Source organism: Aedes aegypti, chromosome 2 (assembly GCF_002204515.2).
Source record: "Aedes aegypti strain LVP_AGWG chromosome 2, AaegL5.0 Primary Assembly, whole genome shotgun sequence".
NCBI lineage: Eukaryota > Metazoa > Arthropoda > Insecta > Diptera > Culicidae > Aedes > Aedes aegypti.
Genome location: NC_035108.1, coordinates 127,872,913 through 127,896,580, shown reverse-complemented (window position 1 = coordinate 127,896,580; position 23,668 = coordinate 127,872,913).

Sequence of the window (23,668 nt, the reverse complement as noted above, 5' to 3'; positions counted from 1 at the left end):
GTACTCCGAACATTAAGCTGAAGAAGAACACCAAACCTGCCTATTTGCTCAGGTGCAGTCGAAAACCGTCTTCTCTCCGGTTCCGATAGCCTTAACGATGGTTGGGCAAAGCAAGTAACGAACCCTTCTTTGCGTGTTTCTTTATGTATTGACAAAACCGAAAACTAAAGAAGCAACGTTGAAAAGGCAACCCATTTATTTTTTTGTCGAAGAGCGCAAACGCATGTGTTCTTGACCGGTTCTTTGCTTTGTCGCGCAGAAATCAAGCTCGAAAACGGGAGACTTCGATGCTTTCTCCGGCGACGAACATGCTTTTGTAGGTGCGGTAAGCGATCGGTGAACCTGCAATGACGATCTTTAGGCTGAAGGGGAAAATGAATTAAAGCGCCACATTCCTAAATTTCAAGTCTTCCATAGTACAATGGAAGCCGCATTGCAATCGAAAATGATGTTTCATCTCTCAACTTAATGTATTTGCAATTTAATATCTTATTATTACACTTTCATTATGATATCTTGCCCAGCAGTTTCAACTTGCCCCGGTGTACCTTATCGGAGGGCAAAGGTGACGTCCTAAAAAGCACTATGATAGTCTCCTCAATTTTTTTCCAGGGAATTTCTGTTGCAGAAATTTGTTTATGTTTTTAGAACATTCACTGTAGCCCTACAATTGAATGTGTATTTTTGTAGTAGCATACACATATATTTGTAAAACAAGTTGCCAACGAAAATAATCGGAATACTGCTAAACATATCTCGTGCGTGCATTTTGCTCTTACATCCCCTTGCTTTATCAGAAAACTGAATGCGTGTGAATGAAAAAAAAAACGGCGGCACGAAGTAAAACAAGAGAAAAATAAAACTAGAACTACGAAGTCAATCGTTTCTCAGAATCAGTGCGTGAGTCATCCATATAAGATCGAGGGAATACCTTTGCTGCATACTGATCATCACACAAATTTGATCTATGTATGAAATTTAGATTTATAGTATCATATAGGGTACGTAAGGGTGTCATGTGATGTATAAAAATACCAAATGTTTACATTGTAAAAAATTGAAGCTTCGGATGTTATTTTGAATCTGATCGAGAAAGTACATCTTATGTGTAAATATGGAAGGGTCCCATATAGCCGTAGCGGTAAACGCGAAGCTATTCAGCAAGAACTGAGGTTTGTACTCCGCCGACCGAGGATCTTATCGAAAAGATTTTTTTTAGGTTGCATAGATTCGTTCAATTAATCAAAACAATCAATTTATAGATAAATAAGCAGAAATTGCTTAGGAGACTGACTACATTCAGGCGTATTCCATGGCTCATAGTGATTTCAATTTCAAAATACAGTCAACTCTCCCTTACTCGATGTTCCGTATCTCGATATCGAGTTAGAGAACCATAGCAAAACTAGGTTTTCATGGCTAACTCGATGGACGCTTGGATCGCAGCTGCGCTGGTTTAGTGATCTGTAACTCGATATCGCGCCTCCAGTTGAAAACCAGAACCATCGACACGCGAAAACCGATTATTCCCTATATCTATACATCGAACCTAAGGGGCGGTCCATTAATTACGTAAGGCAATTTTGACGGTTTTTCAACGCCCCCTTCCCCCACGGTAAGATTTTTTGTATGAAAATTAAAAATAATTTGTATGGCGCGTAAGAAATCTCAAACCCCCCTTCCCCCATACCCCTTACGTAATTAATGGACAGCCCCTAACGTCGGGCATAGTGTACTAGAAAGCGGATCTGATGTGCTACACAGCGCACTGTGCCCGACGTAGCTTCAACGCATGGATTTGGAGCGCGTGTCGAAAATTCCGGTTCCGGTTCCGGTACAGTTATGGAAAATTGACTGTAACTGAAAAAGTTAATGACTTGTAAGAGTTTGTTTTCATTTTCGGCTTCAGAGGCAATGAATTTATAGCTAGAAACGGTATTTTACAAACTACCGAGCATCCTTCAGATGGATGATCGAACCAATGTTAACCTAATCTGGGACATCAGGTAACATTGATAAATTGTAATACCGTGAAGGCCCCATATTATGCTCACTTTTCAAATTTCTATCAGCTGTAATTAATTGAAAACAAAATACAACACTCTGAAATTTTAAAAGCAAATCACCTCTATTCTTGTTTACGTTCGAATACTCTTCGAACGAAACTGAACGATCGAAAATCGTTTTTCATTCTCGTTTACGCCAGTGTTCCGTGGATTCGAACGAATAGGATTCGATCGAAAGTTGGATACGCCATGAGAATGAGGGTGAATACTTATCGATCTTACGAATAAGGGAAAATATAAAAGCTACACTAGGTAATGAATTTTATTGCAAAATTTGAAATCTTCTCAAGGGTGTCCTTGTTCCTAATTCTGCCCATTCATTTTTACAATGTTCCTAATTCTGCGCACACAAAAAATTCTGTATAATAGTAAAAGCAAAGACAAATTAAAGACCTTCATGTCCCTTGCAAATGCCCAAAATTTTATGGCTCATAAGGTAATCTAGAATGCCGTGAAAAGTGTACTGCGATGTGTCAAACTTGAGTACCTTTTGCACTACCGAGGGACCAAATGCAGTACTAGAAGTGGTACCCAATCTGAGCCCGAGTGCGACGGACCTGGTAAAAGTATATTACTAAAAGCATCATGGGCACCTCAACTCCGATTTGTTTTTAATATTCTTGCTTTATACGGCATAACGTCCCCAGTGAAACATGGCAAGTCTTTAACATAGAAACAATAGAAGTGAATTGAAATGAAATCCGTGATAGTTACTGTTACTGAACACCATTAAGTGTAGCTCTCAAAATAATCGTAATCACCATATGCATTGCATGTTTTTCATGTTAATGTACAAAAGTTTCTGTCGACACTTACGGTGACGAACTGTTCATATTTTATTGAATCAATTCATTTAAGTAACATTCCCACCGTTGTCATGATAAAAAATACGTTTCTACATTGTGAATAAAAGCAAGAAACGAACTCACCAAATTGATCATCCATCCTTGACTGAGCAGCTGTAATCTACTTTAATCAGCATGCTCATTTCACAAAAGCAAAATATCAATTCGGCGACGTGAAAACCCGAACTCGATTGCAAACAGAACGTGTGCAAACTGAATCGAAAAAAAAACAACTTCGGCGACGACGCAAAAAAACGAATTTTCTGCTTGGGCTTCAACATAACACTGGCCATTCTGCTGGCCGTGGCGTGCTGAATAAACCGACTTATTTCAGCTTTTTCAGAAACTGCACCAGCCATTTCACCAGCCGAATCTAATAATTTGCGGAGAAGATAAAAACGTGACATATCAATTTTCAACACAACCGTTTGCGCGCGCTGCCTACTGCGATCTTTCACTATAAGTCACATGACCTTATGGAGGAAAAGCACTAATTTTCGACCCACAAGAAATCTGTGCCAATTTTCGGATTTTCGTACAAAGTAGGCGTAAAACGTATGAATGGGTCGAAAATTAGTGCTGGGTCGAAAATTGGCTACATGCTTTCCAACCGTTTTAGGTTTCTGCCAGTTCTAAACGCTTTTAAGCCTCTAATACCCAACCCCGGCTTTAGACGAAGTATTTATTATTTACTAGTGGTCCCGGCAAACTTCGTCTTGCCATCAAGTAGGCTGTTGAAAACCGCTATGAATCGTCCCATACAAAATGTCAGTTCCGTTCACTTTAGTTTTTCCTACTTTCCCGGTGAACATCCTGGATCTTTTATACACACAAACACGTCGGAACCCTTGACGAACAAAATGGAGAAAAAATCATCCAAATCCGTTGCCCCGTTCTTGAGCCATTTCGTGACATACAAGCACCATTCCGTTTTTATTTATATAGACAATTCGCTGCGCTGATCTCGAACAAAATATTTAGTTGTCAGTTTTGAATTAGCTGGTGTTTGGGAAAATCGTTTTGAACATCTTCTTGCGTTGGCTTTACAGCTCATGTGGAACACAACCTGTTGTATATGTTTTTTTTTTATCGCGAGTAACATCATTGTCGCGTGTCACTAGTGTTATAAGATACACAAACTCTTCCACCACTTCAAACTTTTCAACACTTAGCACTATTCGCTACCACTAACACGTCCGGACCCACGTTGGCCACCAGCTATCATGTAATTCGTTTTTGTGGTGTTGATCGAGAACCCGATCCTCGCTGTCTCTCTCTTGAAAGGCACGAACGCCTCTTCCACTGCCCGACGGTCAATCCCGATGATGTCGATGTCATCCGCAAAGCCAAGGAGCATATAAGAACGTGTGATAATGGTACCGCTTCTCTACCCGGATAAAAACGTACCATTCAGTGAATGGAATAAACCATTAATGTACAATATAACGTATTGGATACAATACAGCGTATTGTAATTGAATGTCGAAGCAACATTATTCTTGTTTGAATATACAATTCAAAAACAATATAATATATTGTAACAGAACACTGTATTGTTTTTATGCCTTACAATGTTGGTCATATTCCTATTTTCGCGTAAAACAACTGTTGCTTTTTCTGTGTAGCTTGTCTGAAAGAAGTAAACAAAACAAGTTCAGAAAGCAAGAAATGTTGGGTGAAAAATATTCAAAAAGTAAAAATAAGTCTCTAAAACCTATTCATACAGACTCAAGTCAAAAAAGTATACAAACTTACTTTATCAATCCTACGTGTTTCGCAGAAGAAATTCTACAAGTTGCGCTCTGAACCAACTTTATTTTTCACTTTTAAAACGTTTAATTCCCGGATTTACAAAACGACGAAAGTAAGATTTTCAACTTTCGCAACCTAACCACTACTTTCACCGCCCCGCTGTAATGAGAGACAAAGTGACTTAACCACGAATCAAAACAAAACACTACTTTAGTCGATTTTACTCTGGTAGAAAAACGTCGCAAGTAACTGAATAAAACGGCTTATAATTTTGTCATAAAATTCTTGTGTGAAATAAAAGGAGCTCCTTAATTTTTGAACGCGAGCCCATTATATGCAAAATATAAGCAATGTACACGTCGAAAAAATGTTAAAAGAGTGATTAATTTTAAAACAGTTTTAGAAGACAGGTTGTGATTCTTCTGAATTAATTATCTCAAAACTGTATGAAAGTTACTTACGTCGATTTGAAAAAGTAATCGAGAAGTAGTTTTGTATAAGTCACTTGACATTAGCTGTAACGACGAATGCAGTCATGTTAAATATCTTTACTTCTATAGGAGTTAAATTATTTTACTACTGTTGGCACGAATATCCGGTAAGTTGGGTGAGAATCCATTCAAAATACATATTCTATGCTTTTCACCACTAATTGAAATACAGTTCGCACCACAATGTACCGTATTGTATTTCCAATATATTGAATGGTACTGTTTCAATACGTTATATTGTTTTTGTATTGTATTTTTTATCCGGGTACACCGGCTCTCCTGATAGCACCTTCGACCGCTATGTTCAACAGCAAGTTAGAAAGAGCGTCACCCTGTTTCAATCCATCTATGGTTACGAACGATGACGAAATCTCGTCCACCACCCGCACACTAGATCCATCAAGCGTTGCACGAATCACTCTAATCAGCTTCGCCAGAAAGCCATGTTCGGACATAATTTGCCACAGCTCGTTTCTCTTCACTGAATTGTACGCTGTTTTGAAATCTACAAACAGATGATGAGTCTGCAAGTTGTACTCCCGGAATTTATCTAGGATTTGACGCAGAGTAAACATTTGATCCGTCGTTGATCGGCCCTCTCGTAAACCAGCTTGGTATTCGCCGACAAAGGACTCCTTGTACGGTCTCAATCTGTTGAATATAATTCCAGACATGATTTTGTACGCCGAATTAAGGAGTGTTATCCCTCAGTAATTGGCGCACTTCAGTCGATGCCCTTTCTTGTACAAAGGGCAAATGAGACCTTCCAACCAACTAGTAGGCATTTGTTCTTCCTTCCATATTTTCAAAATGATACGGTGAAGGAGTTCGTGCAGCTGCTCAATTCCGTGTTTCAGAAGTTCGGCCGGGAGCTCGTCCTTCCCAGCAGCCTCGTTGTACTTCAGTCCATTGATAGCTTTCTTTTGTGCTTATTCTGCGCGGCGTGCGAGTCGTCTGCTCTTACCTCGAATGACGTGAGACGACTAATATTATTCAAATGGGAGCGAGTCGACAATTGTCACCTCACTCGACTCGTCTCACCTCACACGCCGCGCGGAATAAGCACATTTACCTCATCTAGTGTTGGAGGTTCCACAGACCACAGCCTGTCCTTTGTCATCGATATCTCCGTTCAACAATGACTCGAAGTACTCTTTCCACCTGGCGGTAACCATTGTTTTATCCGTCAGCAAGTTTCCTTCGCGGTCGTTGCACATGGCGGGAGACGCCGCTGTTTTTTTTTATAACCTACAAATACAGGTCAGACTCGATTATCCGGAGTATCGATTTTTTTTTTCACTCCGGATAATCGAATTACTAAGAAAAAAAAATTGAAATCTTCGATGAAATAACTTAAATATTATCTTTTTTCGTTGTTTTATTTATATGAAGCGGTGGCGTAGCCTGAAATTATTTCTAGGATCAGTAAGACCCCCTACAAGATTTTTTTTATCAGCATACAAGAAAAAACTCTTTTTCACACCACCTTTTCTTAACTACGTTCAAAACTGCAAAACCATTCATATTGTATATTGCAATAACAAATTATCTCAGATTTATGCATAAAAATTGAAAAACAACAACATCAAAAACAAATTCCGGATAATCGAATCTAAAATTCTCCAGATAATCGAGTCCGACCTGTACCTACAAATAATTTAACTTGAAATACATAAAATTTTACATTTTATATTTTTCTACAATCAACCTATCGTAGAAAAGCCTGGTTAAATTGAAATAATTCGAAATCTATTTTTTCCGCTAGTTCTTCTTCTTCTTTCTGGCGTTACGTCCCAACTGGGACAGAGCCTGCTTCTCAGCTTAGTGTTCTTATGAGCACTTCCACAGTTATTAACTGAGAGCTTTCTATGCCAATTGACCATTTTTGCATGTGTATATCGTGTGGCAGGTACGAAGATACTCTATGCCCTGGGAAGTCGAGAAAATTTCCAACCCGAAAAGATCCTCGACCGGTGGGAATCGAACCCACGACCCTCAGCTTGGTCTTGCTGAATAACTGCGCGTTTACCGCTACGGCTATCTGGGCCCCTAGTTACACGGAAAATTAAATATGTACCAGAAGAAAATAATGAATTTTATATTTACAAAAGTACTTAAAAAACTCAAATTTTTATAATTGTCAAAAATCGCTACCCAGAAGAGGCTTCAAGAAAATATTCATACAATAGAATCCTACCTTAAAAATAGCTTTCTAGAAGCTTACATAACTGCACCGGAACCCTGAGGCGGTGAAGTGCGTGGGCTATTGCTTTCCAGGTTGTGCTGTTGAACGCATTCTTCACATCCAGAGTGACAGCAACGGATGCCGCTCTTTTTATGCTCGATTGCCACCTCCATGGTGTCGACTCAATTTTGAAAATAAAATTCCCTGACTTTCCCTGACCTTCCAGTCATTTTCCAGAAAAGTTCCAGACCACTGAGTTGATTAATTTGAACCGAAATAAGTAAGATTTTTACAAGAAGATACATATTCGTTATGTTATAGGTCGTATGAATAAACTGATCAAAAGCTTTTACTTTATTGAGATATATGTACCTGCCGGATGACGTTCTTGAACGTTTATTCAAGTTGATATGATAAAACTGAACAACTGAGAATTTATTTACTTTTCAAACTTGAAGATCCGTATAAACAAAGATCGGCTAGTGAAATATCTTAGACCTGATTTAAAATTTTAGGCATGAACGAAAATTTTAGACTCCTTCCTGATTATAACTTTTTTATACAAGAGGCAACACTATTACGATCATCCACCATACTTTTTTTTGTTGGAAGAAAGCTATGCTCAAATTCGGCTATTTCTTTTTCCAGGCTAAATTCTAGCCAATGCCATAGAACTTTCTTGGAGAATTGCTTCAAGGAATTCCACATAGATTGCACAGAAATTCTTCTTGAAATTCTTAAGGTTTTTTTTACCAGATATTCCCTTCATTGACTTCAATTCTTCTCAATGAACTCTTGAAAGATTTCCTCCAGAAGCTCCTCATCTCCAAGATTCTCTAAAAATTGTTAGAGAATTTCTTTCAGTTTTAAATATTTCTAAAAATAGCATTTGGATTTCCTAGAACTATTTCAGGAATGCTTATAAAAATTTTTTTCAGGATAACATATTTTTTTCCAAATTGTTTTCATTTTTTTTTTCTTAGAATATCTATGATAATTCTTCACAATGATTCGTTACAGTTAATATTTTAGGATTTCGATATGAATTACCCCTAGTTTTTCTCCCAGAAAAAAATATTGTTCTTAACAGAATGCATTCAGAACAATGCGCTGATTAGAAGGTTTCTAATGTTTCTCTTGTACTTGCCGTACCTTCAGCAATGCTCCGAGGAACTCTTCTAAGAATTCAGTATCAGTTCAGAGAACGAGTATCTCTAAGGAATATCACAAATTGTCAATAGAAAAAATCTGAAATTCACTCAACAGTAGCCAAACAAAGCCAATCACAGTAAGCGAAGCCAGTGAAACTCACATGCATCGCTGCTGTAGGCAAGAAGCCTCGAAAATTGCAAAACATCCGTTGCTAAGGGCAACCCAAAATTACTGTAGAAAAATGTTTTATTTTCCGCTGCATTTCCCGCATTAAGAGCCTTCAATTACACTAACGTTTTACAAAATTCATGCACCCAACATAGGCTACTTGATGAAATTCACGTGTTTGAACTACTGTACTGGGAAAGCCACGTGATTTTCGCGAAATTCAAGCCTACTACTATTACCATTCTCAGCACTGGTCAACAGATTTGTGCTTATTCCACGACTGGAGTGAGAGGAGTCGAGAATGGTCACTTCGCTCTCGAATGAACTCTTTTTTGCGATTCCGAGAGTCGACTCGAATGAGGTGAGAAGTTCATTTCCATTCGAGCGACGAAGTGAACCTCACGTTTAGATGTGTTCATCAGAAGAAACGTCAATCATAATAAGCTGCATTACTTGCGATTAGGGCGGAACCCAATTTGTAAACATTGAGGGTTTAAGTCTAGTCCCTTGTAAACCATTCATCTTTTGCAGAGATTGATCGATGTGTAATTTAATACTTATCGAATCAAATCTAATTGCAACATGTTTTCGAAAACAGTTTCAAATAACCACGAATTAATATTTTGTTGTGAGTGAAGATTATACCTAATTCGCCCTAATCGCATGTTATGCTGTTTATGTTTCTGTTTATAATCGAGAATCGCCGTGCTCCAGTTTCAAGACCAGGACAAGCAGGTCTACAAGGTGAAAAACGTCTCGCTGAAACATGGCCACATCGATCAAGGCGGAATTCCGCGAGCTGCTCGCGGAGCTGTGCGCTGAGCATATTTGAATGCTAATCCGCCCAGTGGACGTCAAGATGCGCAAGAAGCAACGCAAGGTCCGCTCGGAGATCCAGGACCTTAAGGTGAAGCTAAAGGGTGCCAGCAAGAACGTGGTGCTGAGTAATCGCGAGATTCGATTGCTGAGGTACCTGGACCTGACGGAAGACGAGAAGGAAATACTTCGCGTCTCGTACAAAGTGGCGAAGAAGCTAGACAAGCTGGAGAACTTCGACCGGGTCTGTGGCGATGCGAGCGACTCCGACGATGATTGTGACGTCATCGAGCAGGACTACCAGAGCCTGGACAGCATGCCGTCAGATAACTCGCTACCGGGCACGTTTTCACCCAAGAACTCCGAAACGCCGAGCTTGACCGAGTCGATGCAGCTGATGGACGAAATCCTGTCCAACACCACCATGGACCGGATGGCCAAGATCGACAAGCTGGAAGCGATCCTGTCGGCTGCGACCCTTCTAACAAACGATCAGCCGGCGAAGAAATAGGAACCTAAGGGACGAACGCCAAAGTCCTCCTCCGTAATGGTTTGAGGTTTTGCTTTGATTCATCTTCACCTTAAGTAACACGTTATGGCTACTTTGAAAGTTAATTTAATGTTTAATATAAGCCAATACTACAGTAATTTCTCCGATCATTCCGACGCATGATATTATCCCGAGATTTATTTGCTATTTTTTAAATTTTCTAAGCCATTTTTTTTCACGAAATCCTTTATAACTTCTTCAACAATCTTGTGGCATGACCAGATGTTGCTTAAGAATATTCTACTGAAGCAATTCTCATATTTTTTTTTTTCTTTTCGATATTTCCAAAGGAAGCTTTTAATATACCATCAGTGCATCAGATTCCGCTCATTTAAGGGAAGTTTTGTGTTCAAATGTTTATTATAAAATAAGGTACCGCGGGGCAAGCGGGTAAATGGGGTAAGTGAAAATAATTGGTATATTTTACTGAATATGTGAATTAACGTTTTAAACTCATACGTAAACCTTTGAGGCTATTGAGAACATTACGATAGGTAAGAGATATCTGAGATTTTTCAGCCATTATTGTATAATAGAGCGGAATATTGTTGACCTGTCAACTATAATTCCGTAACAAGTTGGCGGCGAGCAATCTTATTTTCATTTTCAGTGGAAAAAAGTTGCGGAAAATAATTTTCTGTACCACTTCTAAGTTGTCCCCTCTGACAGTTTTGAACTGCAATAAAAAAAAGTTTTAGAATTATTTCGACATAGACCTAAAAATAACTAAATTGAAACACCGTCAATTTTTTAATCACGTGGGGCAAGTGAAAAGTTTATATTAGAGATTAAATTTGTGTTTTCTCTTTAGGTAGCTATAAGTATAAAAGGTTAGCAAATATTATAGAACAACAGAACGTACTCATAATTCAAGAAACACTATACTCAAAGCGCTAAATCCTATTATCATGGCCAAATCATAGAACTTCTCTAAAAAATAAGGTTGCCCAATATAACGGTATTAATATGTTTACTTCGGACAGCCGATTAAAAGGAAGACGTTGATTGAACAGTTCCAATATAAGACGCACGAAAATCTGCTGGAATGTCTATGTACAGCTAGTTCAAAACATAAAAAATGGGGTATAGGTGTATCCACATAAAAAAATTCTAAATACTTGATTGAAGGATTCCGTTTGATTTATCTTGAAGAGTTATCCGATGTCATATCCGATTTTTATGAAAACAAATAACGAGCGGTGGAAAGCAATTGCAATTGCTGTCCCATGATGAACTAACATTGGAAATGTTGCAGTTATAATGTTGTCGAATCATTTCAACAAACATAACTGAACAGAAGAAAATTCAAGTAACAAGAATACAATTTTCTTTGTTTACATGTTACTTATGTCATTGTTCATTGGGACGCCTTAACAAATGTTAAAGGTAATAGAAATCGTGAATGTAACTGTTACTTTTTGAATTTATTGTTCAATACGATAAACTTTTCTCTTGCCTGTGGGGCAAGTGAAAAGTAAAGAGACGTTTTTCAAAAACTTTTTCTGTACTTTTTTCTTCAATTTTACATAAAAATCAATTTCAGTATACTGCTTGTATTTGGTGGGAGTCAAGCTTAAAAATACACATGACCTCATTTAAATTAATTTAGGGTCTCTAGAATTTGAAGAATCCCAACTATGCGAAATCCATTACCCACTTGCCCCACGGTACCTTAACTATTGTGTCGATCAATACACAATGTCACAATGTAGCTCAAAGTATAGGTAATCAGCGGCAAAATAAAAATAATTTGAAAAACTTTAATAAAAAAACATTTGATTGCATTTGTTTAAGCATCTAAGTGTTTCTATTTCCGCTCACGGTAAACAGATTTCGTGACGAACTTACTGAAAAATGCAAATTTCGTTATTTATCCTGATATTTTTTTATGGTCAAACCATAGCTACTACTGCAATAAAGAAGGCTGTATACTAAAATCGACATTTCTTAAAACAATTGTTTAATTTTTTGCATGAGCAGTTATTGGAACACACAAAAATACCTAGTGACCCAATAACCGCTCACGAGGTCTTGTGTTTTCAATATAGGGGTAATCAGGGCAATATGGGCCGCCTAAGGAAAACGTCATGGAATGCATGGAAAAACAGCAAAAATTATGGTTTAAATGCAAGTGACTTGTACTATAAAATGTTATCTTACTTGTTACGTCGATAATTAATGTTAGCATCAACTTGCAAATTATTTCAGGAACTTTTTGGAAAACCATGTTTTTCTACGTGGTCACCAACCATATGGGGCATTATGAGCCACCCTACGGGGCAGTATGAGCCACCTCTTTCAATCGAATGATTTTTATTTAAAACAGTATAGAGAAGAGTTAGTGGTGAAGAGTACATTATTGCAGGCAATGCATTTTTATGCCCAAAACATCGTTTGTTTTGCTTGAATCTAGGTGGCTCATTTTGCTCCGCCCCTTAATCTTGAAAATAATATATTGTTTTTCAATAATTTTGTTTACGAACAAATCTAATTTCGCTCACGAACTGTTCATTATGATCAGAAGTATCAATGGATTGGTAAAATTTATCAGAATTATAAATATAATTGTCTTATAGGCTTAACTAAAAACTGCCAAAATTATAAGCTTTTCATGACGAAGGACAAATTTGTACATTTTTGTAAAAAATCTTGAGTGTTCAAACGAATATTCTTACGGTTTTTATTGTGGTGGCTATTTGCGGCATCCTTTAGCAGATCATAATGACACTAGACATTAAAACACTGTTTTTGAGGTAAAAACAGGTGCACTGATGGTATTTCTTCTAACGTTTATTTATCTTGTGATACTTCGTAACAATGGATTCGCTACTCATAACATGGTAACGCGTAGCGCTATTATCTATGCACGAAAAATTACTAAAACGTACCCCAAAAATGTTTGTATGGCGGAATGCAAAAAAAAAAAAAAAATCAAAAAATAACAACAATTAAAAAAAATATATATATATAAGATTTGAGGGGTCCAAACAGGCCCGACATATTCGCATAACAGTCACATGTTCTATGATATTTCCTATATACATGGGACTATTATGCGAATATGACCAGATAACCCATTCCCACTAAAATTCAACCAGTAATTTATCTAAGGATACCTCAAGAGTGTTTTTATGCAGAAATTGTCCAAACAATTGTTTGATGATTTTCTCCATGGACCAATGCACGAGTTCACTATTTGAAGTTTGAGCGGTGCCGTGTTATTTATGTAGATATGATAACGAGTGAATTTGGCACCGCTCAAACGTCACATTAGTGAACACGTGCATCGGTCCATAGTATTTATAAAATAATTTCTCTATAATTTCATCCAGTGATTTAACGACCGATTATTTGAGGAGTTTTTCTAAGTGGGAATTAATTTAAGAAGAAACTCAACTATGAATTCTTCCAGAGATTTCACAAAACAAATCAATTCTTTTTCCGAATTTCTTTAATTCTCTTCTAAATTTTGATAAATTATTTAACATAACAAAAATTAACTTCATGTCAATCCCATGGTAAAATTATCCAGAAATTTCTCGAAAACACGTAGGGAAGGACGGGGCAAGATGAGCACGCCTCAATTTGGAAACTGATTAAATTACTTTTATTATAATATCGTTATACACTGTTGAATTGAGGTTCATCCATACTACAGTCAGCTCTTCCTTACTCGATATTGAAGGGACCATCGAGTTAGGGAGGTATCGAGTTACAGAACACAAAACCAGTGCAAATGCGATCCAAGAGACCATCAAGGTAGCCATGATAACCAACTTTTACTATGGTTCTCTAACTCTATATCGAGTAAGGGAGAGTTAACTGTACTACCCTTCAAAACAGTTATTAGAAATAACATGAATTTGAAAATATGAGTAAATTACCATTGAGTTTTTTGTAACAAATGACCAGTACAAAATAAGACATTTGTCTTCTAATAATATTTTTCCCAAATTTCTGATTCTCAGTCAACATTTCATAAATTTTGAAGAATCTTTTAGTATATAAAGAAAAAATCATCAAAAAAAAAAAAACTTTACATTACCCCGAGATTTTTTTCGAAATAATTTAAATACTATTACATCTGTTGCACAGAGAAACAGACGTAACACTTAGAACAAATTGCGATTAAAATCATAGTCGCGAAAACATGTACGCCCAATGCTAAAAACACTGTAGTTGGCCGATGGACCAACAGGTGGCGGTAGTGTGTAAACGTCACACACGAACAAAAACGATGCGAGCGCTGCGGGTGGTCAAATGACCACCTACCAGATATTCAAATCAATCGTTAAAAAGTTGGTCGATGGACAGTGATGAGAGTGTGACGTCTGTTTGTCTGTGTCTGTTGGTTAGCATGTATTCATAAAATTAAGCCGTTATACAGTAGTTCCTCATCGTTTCCTTCCATTTCTAGTAAAATAAAATATGCAATTCATTTATATTTCCAAATTGTGAAATTATTCAGGAATTTTCTATTGGAGGGGTAAATTAGCAGAGAGAACAGTAAAACACGTCTTTACAGGTCGAGGCAAAACACTTGAATGAGCTTTATTCATTTCCTCCTTTCCATTCCCTTTTGAGCTTCATTCAGTCAGCTCCTTTTACACTCGATTGGCGCGCGATGCTGAATGACGCAGGGCTGCCATCACTCCTCCTCATCGCGCAGAGATCGCAATCCAATCCTCTCGCGTATGTCCTCCAATTTTACCCTGTTCAGCGGTTTCGTAAAAATGTCCGCCAACATATCCGCCGATGGGCAATAAGTTACATTTACGTTGTCGTTTTCAGCCAAATCCTTCACGAAGTGATATTTGGTGTCCACGTGCTTCGAACGCTTCAGTCCTGCATTCTGCTCCAACATCTTGATGCAACTTTGGTTGTCTTCGAAGATCTGTACTGGTTCCTGTACAGGCTCCCCGAAGTCCTTCAATAGTTTTTTCAGCCAAAGCAGCTCCCGACAACTTTCAGCTAACGAAATGTACTCCGCTTCCGTCGATGAAAGTGCCACACACGATTGCTTTCTGGCACACCATGAAATCGGGCCACCACCCAGTTGAAACAGGTAGCCCGAATTCGATTTTCGGTCCTTCACATTTCCGGCCCAGTCTGAGTCCGCGTATCCTCGAAGTTCTTGTCTGTTTACAGCCAATTCCAACTTCAAATCACTCGTAGACTTCAGGTAGCGCAGAACCCGTTTTGCTTCCGTCCAATCCGCATTCGTTGGCTTGCTTACCTGCCTTCCAAGAATGGATGTACTAATAGCGATGTCTGGCCGGGTATTTACTGATAGATACAGCAAACCACCGACGAGGCTCTGGAACTTCTCATTGTTCGGTAGACTCTCCAGCTCCTCCTTTTGCTGTAGGTTTCCGACGTCCATAGGAATCCGTGATCCCTTAGCATCCGCAAGTCCGAACTGTGCAACCAACTTGTCGATATAAGCCTTTTGGTCCAAGCAGTAGGCGTTGTTCTTCCGCGTCACTCTTATTCCCAAAAAATGTTTCACTTCACCAAGTGTTGTAATCTGGAACTCGCTAGCTAAAGCCTTCACAACTCCTTCGTAGTCTTCATCACGTGATGTAGCGATTAGCATATCATCCACATACACCAGGATATACACTGTGCCGCCGCTCGTCTTCCGCACATATAAGCACGGGTCAGCATCCGCCTGCCGGAATCCCAGTCGCTTCATAACATCATTCAGCTTTTGGTTCCAAACCCTGGCTGATTGCTTCAAACCATATAGGCTCTTACGCAAACGACACACCTGTCCTTTTTCAACTCGTAGTCCGGGTGGTACCCGCATATAAATGGTCTCCTTGAGATCGCCATTCAAATATGCAGTTTTCACGTCAACGTGCCTGACCTGCATCTCATCTCGTCCAGCGATGGTCAGCAATGTACGAAGCGTCACTTGCTTCGCGACTGGGGCGAATACCTCGTCGTAGTCCAGGCCATATCGTTGCGTGAAACCTTGCGCTACTAATCTCGCTTTATATCGTATTAGTTTACCTTGCTCATCCTGCTTCTTCTTATAGATCCAGCGGCATCCGATGGTCTTGCTTCCTGGCGGCAACGACGTCAAGTCCCAGGCCTTGCACTCCCGCAATGACTTCAGCTCGTCGTTCATGGCGGCCTTCCAATGGCCATTCTCAGGATCACTTACTGCCTCTTGGTAGCTTCGGGGTTCACACTGCTGACTCCGAGCCAGTTTACCATCCGCCACGTAACGTTCAGGTGGAATACCTTTCGTTGACCTTCCAGACCGACGAGGTGTAACGGCGAATTGCTCCTCCTGCAAATAAGTCGACTCCCCCTGGATCGAAACTAGTTCGTCGTCCTGTCGAGAGACAACACTGCCATTGGCATCTTCATATAAACTCCGATCTGCTGGATTTTCAAAACCAATATCCAAATTGTCGCAAGATTCTTCTTCAAAACCACGGAATTCTTCCTCATCGTCACTATTTGCGTCCGGCTCATCTTCGCAATCTTCATCGGACTCGTCCGACTCTTCATGCTCCATGTTGCTGGACGGTTTCACCGGAGGCACCACGAAAATTTCGTCATCGACTGCATCCGGAATCTCTCGATCACTTGACGGCAAGAAACGAGCATCACGACTGAAAACGATTTCGTTTGTCTTCAAGTCGATGAAACGCCACGCTTTATGCTGCTGGGAGTACCCAACAAACGTCAATTTTGTCGCCTTCGATTGCAGCTTCGTCCGCTTTTCCTTCGGGATGTGCACATAAGCTTCCGAGCCAAAAATCTGGATCATGCTCATGTCCGGCTTCGTACCGTGCCAAATCTCGTAAGGCGTCTGCTGCACCGGTTTCGTTGGCAACATATTCTGCAGATGGTTGGCCGTGTTAACCGCCTCGGCCCAGTAACGATAATGCAACCCAGAATCGATAATCATACACCGTGCCATCTCTACCAGCGAACGATTTTTGCGCTCCGCAACTCCGTTCTGCTGTGGCGTGTATGCTGTCGTAAACTGCTGCTGAATTCCTTCCTGCTTGAGAAACTTCATCAACTCTGCGCTGCGGTACTCTCCTCCTTGATCCGATCTGATGATCTTCGGGGGTCTACCAAACTGCGTTTTCATCAAACGTACGAAATCTCGGATAACGTCCACGGTATCCGACTTCTTCCTAAGAATGTATAGAGTGGTGAAGCGGCTGTAGTCGTCGATCAGCGAAAGAAAATACCGACGACCTCCAGGTGTGGCCGTTTTCATCGGCCCACACAAGTCACTGTGGATCAAATCCAACACCGCTTTCGACTTACGCCTCACTTTCTTAGGAAATGGTCGCCTTGCCATCTTTCCCTCCAAACAGGGTTCACAAGAATAACGAACAGAGCAGTGACGTACCTTGATGCCTGTTGCCAAAGCTTTCCGCTCCAGATCCAGGATAGCTTGAGTATCACGATGTCCCAGCTTCCTGTGCCACTCGTGTATGCAGTTCTTCGTATGACACTGATCCGAAACTGCACTAGCACGTTCAACCATTTGAAGATGGAACAGACCCTTGCTTGACGGCGCAATAGCAGCAATCTTATCACCGTTCGCAATTCTACATCCGTTCTTGTCGAAGATTACGCTCGCTCCCTTCTGAACGAGCCTGCCAACGGACACGAGATTCATGTCGAGATCAGGAACGAAAAGCACTTCACTCAACAAAATTCGCGTTTCTGCGCCACCACCTCCGATGCAAAAAATCTGGCACAATCCGACGCCTTTCACCGCTGCATGTTTACCGTCGGCAACCGTAACCGATTTCGGTGTGTCCATCCGCGGTTCATAGAACGACACGAAAAACTTCCGATTTGCGCACATATGCGAACTCGCACCGGAATCGACGATCCAGTCTTTCGCCGCGCACTCACTGGCAACAAACGCACTATTTCTCGGTTCTACGTTCACATCGGAATTGACGACACAACCATTCGTCACGCACTCTCTGGCAAGAAAAGTAAACTCTTCCGTTCGCGACGTCGCAAGCTTCGCCTTCGCGAGCTTTTTCGACACTTTTCTCACTTCGCTGTGCCTGCTCACTGCTGAGCTACTGTCACCTTCTTCTTTCTTCTGCCTCAGCCACAAGCTGCAGTTTGCTTTCTTATGACCGGGCTTCTCGCAGAAAAAACACACTGAGTTTTTCTTCTTGTCTTCCGCTTTGAGAACAACCGAATCCACTACCGCCGGATCACGACGCTTGTGCACTTCGTTTATGATCTTCCCTTTCACAAGATGCATCGTTAGCTCATCATCGGCTCGGTTCTCTAGCGTCGTCGTCAAGGCATCAAACGAACCAGGCAAACTTCGAAACACTAAAACCACCTGGAGATCTTCGTCTAGTTTTGTTCCAGCATTAGCCAGCTTCTCGAACAAATCCTCAAACTCCATCAGGTGTTCTTCGATGTTGTCCCCGTCGTGGTACTCCATGTCGCAGATTCGCTTGAGCAAATGCACTTTGGTCGTAAGCGTCTTCTTCTGGTGCTGCTTTTCCAAATTGTCCCACACTGCTTTCGCGGAATTCGTATTCCGGATATGCCCGTGTTGACTTTTTGTCAGCAATAAACCGATCGTCGCGCGCGCTCTCTGGTCTCCCTCGTCCCAGGCAGCCAGTTCCGCGACGTTCGAACCCGAAGCAGCCACTTCCGGCTTCACTCCCGGCGAGACATACTTCCAAAGTCCTTCTCTCACTAACAAAAACTCGACTTCCAATTTCCACGAATCGTAATTATCGTTCGTTAACTTCGCGATACCAATTTTCTCCATTTTTGTTGAATTAACACTTCCGGAAAAATTCCAACAAACGCGCCACGACTTGTCTGAACGTGTTCACTTTGCACAAAAACAAAATGGCTACTTCACAGGCCCATAACCTATTGGAGGGGTAAATTAGCAGAGAGAACAGTAAAACACGTCTTTACAGGTCGAGGCAAAACACTTGAATGAGCTTTATTCATTTCCTCCTTTCCATTCCCTTTTGAGCTTCATTCAGTCAGCTCCTTTTACACTCGATTGGCGCGCGATGCTGAATGACGCAGGGCTGCCATCATTTTCTGCACACACAAAAATAAAAATGTATAGCTTGATGCAGAATATACAATGCATGTTAATCAGAAACCATTGATAGTCTTCTTCATCTTCTTCTTGGCATTACGTCCTCACTAGGACAGAGCCTGCTTCTCAGCTTAGTGTTCTTATTATCACTTCCACAGTTATTAACTGAAAGCTTTCTTTGCCAAAGTTGCCATTTTCGCATTCATATATTCGTATATTGATTATACTCTATGCCCAGGGAAATCAAGGAAATTCTCATTACGAAAAGATCCTGGACCGACCGGGAATCGAACCCAGACACCTTCAGCATGGCTTTGCTTTGTAGCCGCGGACTCTAACCACTCGGCTAAGGATGGCCCCATTGATAGTCAAAAAATGTTCATTGACCTTCCTTATAAGCGGTTTCTTCAAAATCTTTGTTTAAACCTAATTTAAACATATAGGTAAACGTGGTTTACAGCTTAAGCGAAGGTGAAGAAATCGGCCCTTAGAGCCAATTTCTTTACAGGGATAATACACAAATTATGTCACGCTAAATTTCAACATTTTTGACCCCTCCCCCACCTATGTTACGTTTTTTGTATGAGTCCTCCGAAATTTTTCCAATACTAAATGCCCGCACATGTGACACATTCGTAGACCTCCTCATCCCCCAAATAACGGACGTCATTTTTGAATGGTACCCAATAAGAATCAAGTAAATGGGATGAGAAAAGTGTGGGGGGCAAATAGCCGTAGCGTTTAACGCGCACCTATTTATCAAGACCAAGCTGAGTGTCATGAGTTCGAATCGAATCCCACCGGTCAAGTATCTGTTCGCGAAGGAAATTTTCTGAAACTTGCAGGGCATTTGTGATTTCCACATGAAATACACATGCAAAAATGGTCAATTGGCTATGATAGCTTTCAGTGAACAATTGTCGAAGTACTCATTAGAACACCTAGCTAAGAAGCAGGCTCTGTCCCAGTTGGGATGTAGCGCCAGAAAGAAGAAACGTGCAGCGCGTCGTCCCCTCAGGGGGAGGGGGGCACGTGAAATTTTGGCCGAATACTCCAATAGATGTACCTACTTGATAAATACTTGCCTGAATTCAAAACTTTTTGATGAAACTTGCTTCTTCACATCCATTTCTTAGTCAGTCGATAGACCAGGACGTTACGACTCTCGTCGGGATGGAAAAGTCACGAGACAACGACCACAGTCGATAAACACCGACTCTCGGAATACAGCGAGAGTTCACTTGAGTTCATTCATAGTGACCATTCTCACTGCATTCGAGTGTCGGAATCGCTCACTCAAAGTGAGACGACTATTCTCCCCTCACGCCACTCGAGGAATAAACACAATTATCAAGATTATTTCAAACTAGTGGTCCCGGCAAACTTCGTCTTGCCATCAAGTAGGCTGTTGAAAAATGTCATGGGAGCTCCCATACAAAATAACATATTAGTACTCCCCCGTTTTACCAAATTTTCCGAAAACTTCCCTAAACTTTTTCGTCGCACGAACACGTCGGAACCCTTCAAGAAGACAACAGTGAAAGAATTGTGCAAATATGTTGTCCCGTTCTCGAGCCATTTCGTGACATACAAACACCACTCCATTTTTATTTATATAGATGATATTCCTGAAATTCCTGCGTTTCAATGATTTTCTGGATTACTAAAAATAATCGAGGAACTTTGAGAATCATCCTCAGAATTTCTGGAGAATTTTCTGGGTCCTGGTTCCTTAGTCCAGTGGTTAGAGTCCACGGCTGCAAAGCAAAGCCATGCTGAAGGAGTATTGCTTTAGCATGATCAATTACTTTGCAGACAATAAACTCGTTTTATATTGTAGAATTGATATTTTTCCCTGACCTCAAGTGAAATTCCCTGATTTTCCCTGACTTTCCAGGTCAAAAATAAATTCCCTGACATTCCCTGACTTTCCAGGTTTTTCCAGGTAGTCGACACCCTGACCTCAGCTGCCTGAACGACCGACTGGATAGCGTCCAGAGTAGATTTACCTTTCCTGAATCCAAACTGGTTGTTGGACATGCCGTCCGCATCTTCCGTATACGGTTCTAACCTGTTGAGGATCAACATCTCCAACAACTATACGCCGACGGGTCACCTGGTGGTTTCCCCGTCTATGGTAGTAGCACCAATTTCTGTCGCCTCCATACATCCGGGAAGATTCCTTCATTTATGCTACCTTGTTAAGGCTCAAGAATCCATCATTCAATCATCAGCAATCATCGAAAACTAAAAACCAGTTTTTTCGTTTAAATTTAAAGAAATCTTCATGCAAATCTATCATTGAATTACAGATAGTAAGTGCAATGCAATGATAGATTGTCATGAACATTGCTTGAATTTTGAGGGAAAAAACTGGTTTTGAAAATTTGAAAAACGATTATGGATATTTTCCTCTTAAGGACAACATTCGGAGGCTTGTTGTTTGATCGCAGCAGCTCGGGCGACTTCTCTTGGGTCGCTATGGCAACTTTGGGATTAGCCATTACCTGGGAGGGAGAAACCGATACAAAATTTCTGTACATCAAGGAGAGCCGAGATCTTGCTGTCACGAACTGTCACTGTGAGCCCAGATCTAAAAGACTGGACAAACATGGCAAAAGCGTGTAATTCATCAAAACAAATTTTTGCATTTTATCAAAGTTGACAACACTCGGTTGAAAGCCAATTCCTGCACATTCAAAAGCTATGTCACGATAGCGTATTTTATTTTGATTGGATATAAAGTATTGAAACATGCGTCTTTTTACTCCGTCCCAATAAAAATGAAAATAAAATGCACAGAAAACGTTGGCCATTTTTACAAGTTTGTCCGGAAAGATCGAAAGTGCACAAAAAAATAAAACCAGCGATTTTCCTCAAGCCTGCCTTGATTGTCGTTGATGAGCTGAAGTTATCTTGCAGTTTGGAATAGTGTAGTATCTGTGTCTCCCTCCCAGGCCATTACCACTCTAACAATTCAGATTTTAAGCTAAATTCGTTCAATCAGGCACATTAATCATTCCCTCCCATAAGGAGTTTCGGATGCTAAATAAAAACTATGCATATTTTTCTGTGGTCTCTTTTTGTTGCTTTTTTGCGTCTTGTATTTTTTCTATATTTTTGGATTTTTTCATCTTTTTTTCTCATTTAGTTTTACTTTACAACAATGTTTTTGTGTGTATTTAAATCAATAGGGTTGTTTTTTTTTCGGTTTCATTATTTACGCTTACCTTTTTTACTTTTAATTTATATACTTTTTTGATTTACTTTAATTTTAAACTTTAAAGATCATTTTGTCACCGGCTGACATGCGGGACCAGCGTTAGCGTTTATTTGGTGTATGTGCTGTTTGAATAATCTGCAACGTTTGTCGTGAAGAGGCGGGCCTGATGAAACCAAGGCAGATTTTAATTCATCACGAAATATTGCTGTCCCAATTTCCATAACTATATCACATTTGCACAAATGAAGCTGCATTCGGGATAATCACATCTAGCGAACATTGATCGTAGGCTTCAAAACGAAGTAAAGAGTGATTTCGTGGATTGGATTGGATTTGGAAGTGGAATTCCTGATAATCGCAAACCGGTCTGAAATCAATCGGTGACAAAACGTCATATCTCACATTATTTATCCATCAAATCATCAAATCGTTTCGCTCGTTCATAGATTTTCATCATACTACTTTGCCTTCCTAGAGTTTGTTTGCAACTGTTCAAACTTTCAATTTACAATCATTATATCTTAGTATATACTTTTATATATCTTTTCAGTTATTATGTAGATATTTTTTAAATATTACTTTACAAAGCTAACCTACGGCTGATTACAGTGTGTATCTGTTTTCACATTTCATTTACCAATAAGATAGTTTCCTTTTTTAGGTTTAACCCCTCATCGATCCTAGGTGAAAGCTTCCAAGTATTTCACACTTATCTCGGGATGCTTTCCACCCAGAACCTATCAATCATTATTATTTGTGTAACTCCTAGCAAAATAAAAACAATGTCTCTTACGAACTAATTAGCAATTGGTAATTTATTATAATTTATTAATTTGTTTCCTAATTTCCACATTCACTGAGCTCTTAACGCAGTCAATATAGCCTGCAAACGCACGCTCCTACTCGCCTCTAGGTTGGGGCCTCTCTCTCTCGTTCTCTCATTTACGCGCATATCACTACCTCTCTCCTCGCGGCAATCGCGATTCTTATTACACGCTCGGGGAAAGCAACCCTCGAATGCGCCACAACACTAGCTCATCGCTAATCTCTTTTTGATTAGCTACATTGAACCAATCGATCGAAAGCATCTATACTGGGAGAATTGCTTTTACCGAGCGTGTATCACCTCACTCTCTCGCTTTGCTACGCAATTTCAAAGCCCGCTTCGATTGCTCTTCCAACTTAGTACTCCTTCTCGTCCTCTCTCGTTCGCAGGCTGCCGAACTCGTCCGGATGAGACTGTTGGGCGGTTCCGCTCAGAGTGAGAACGAAACAATTCGTTTCGTTTTGCAAATCTAGTAAAAATATTCATTCTTTTCCCTAAAAACTACTAGTTTTTTTTTT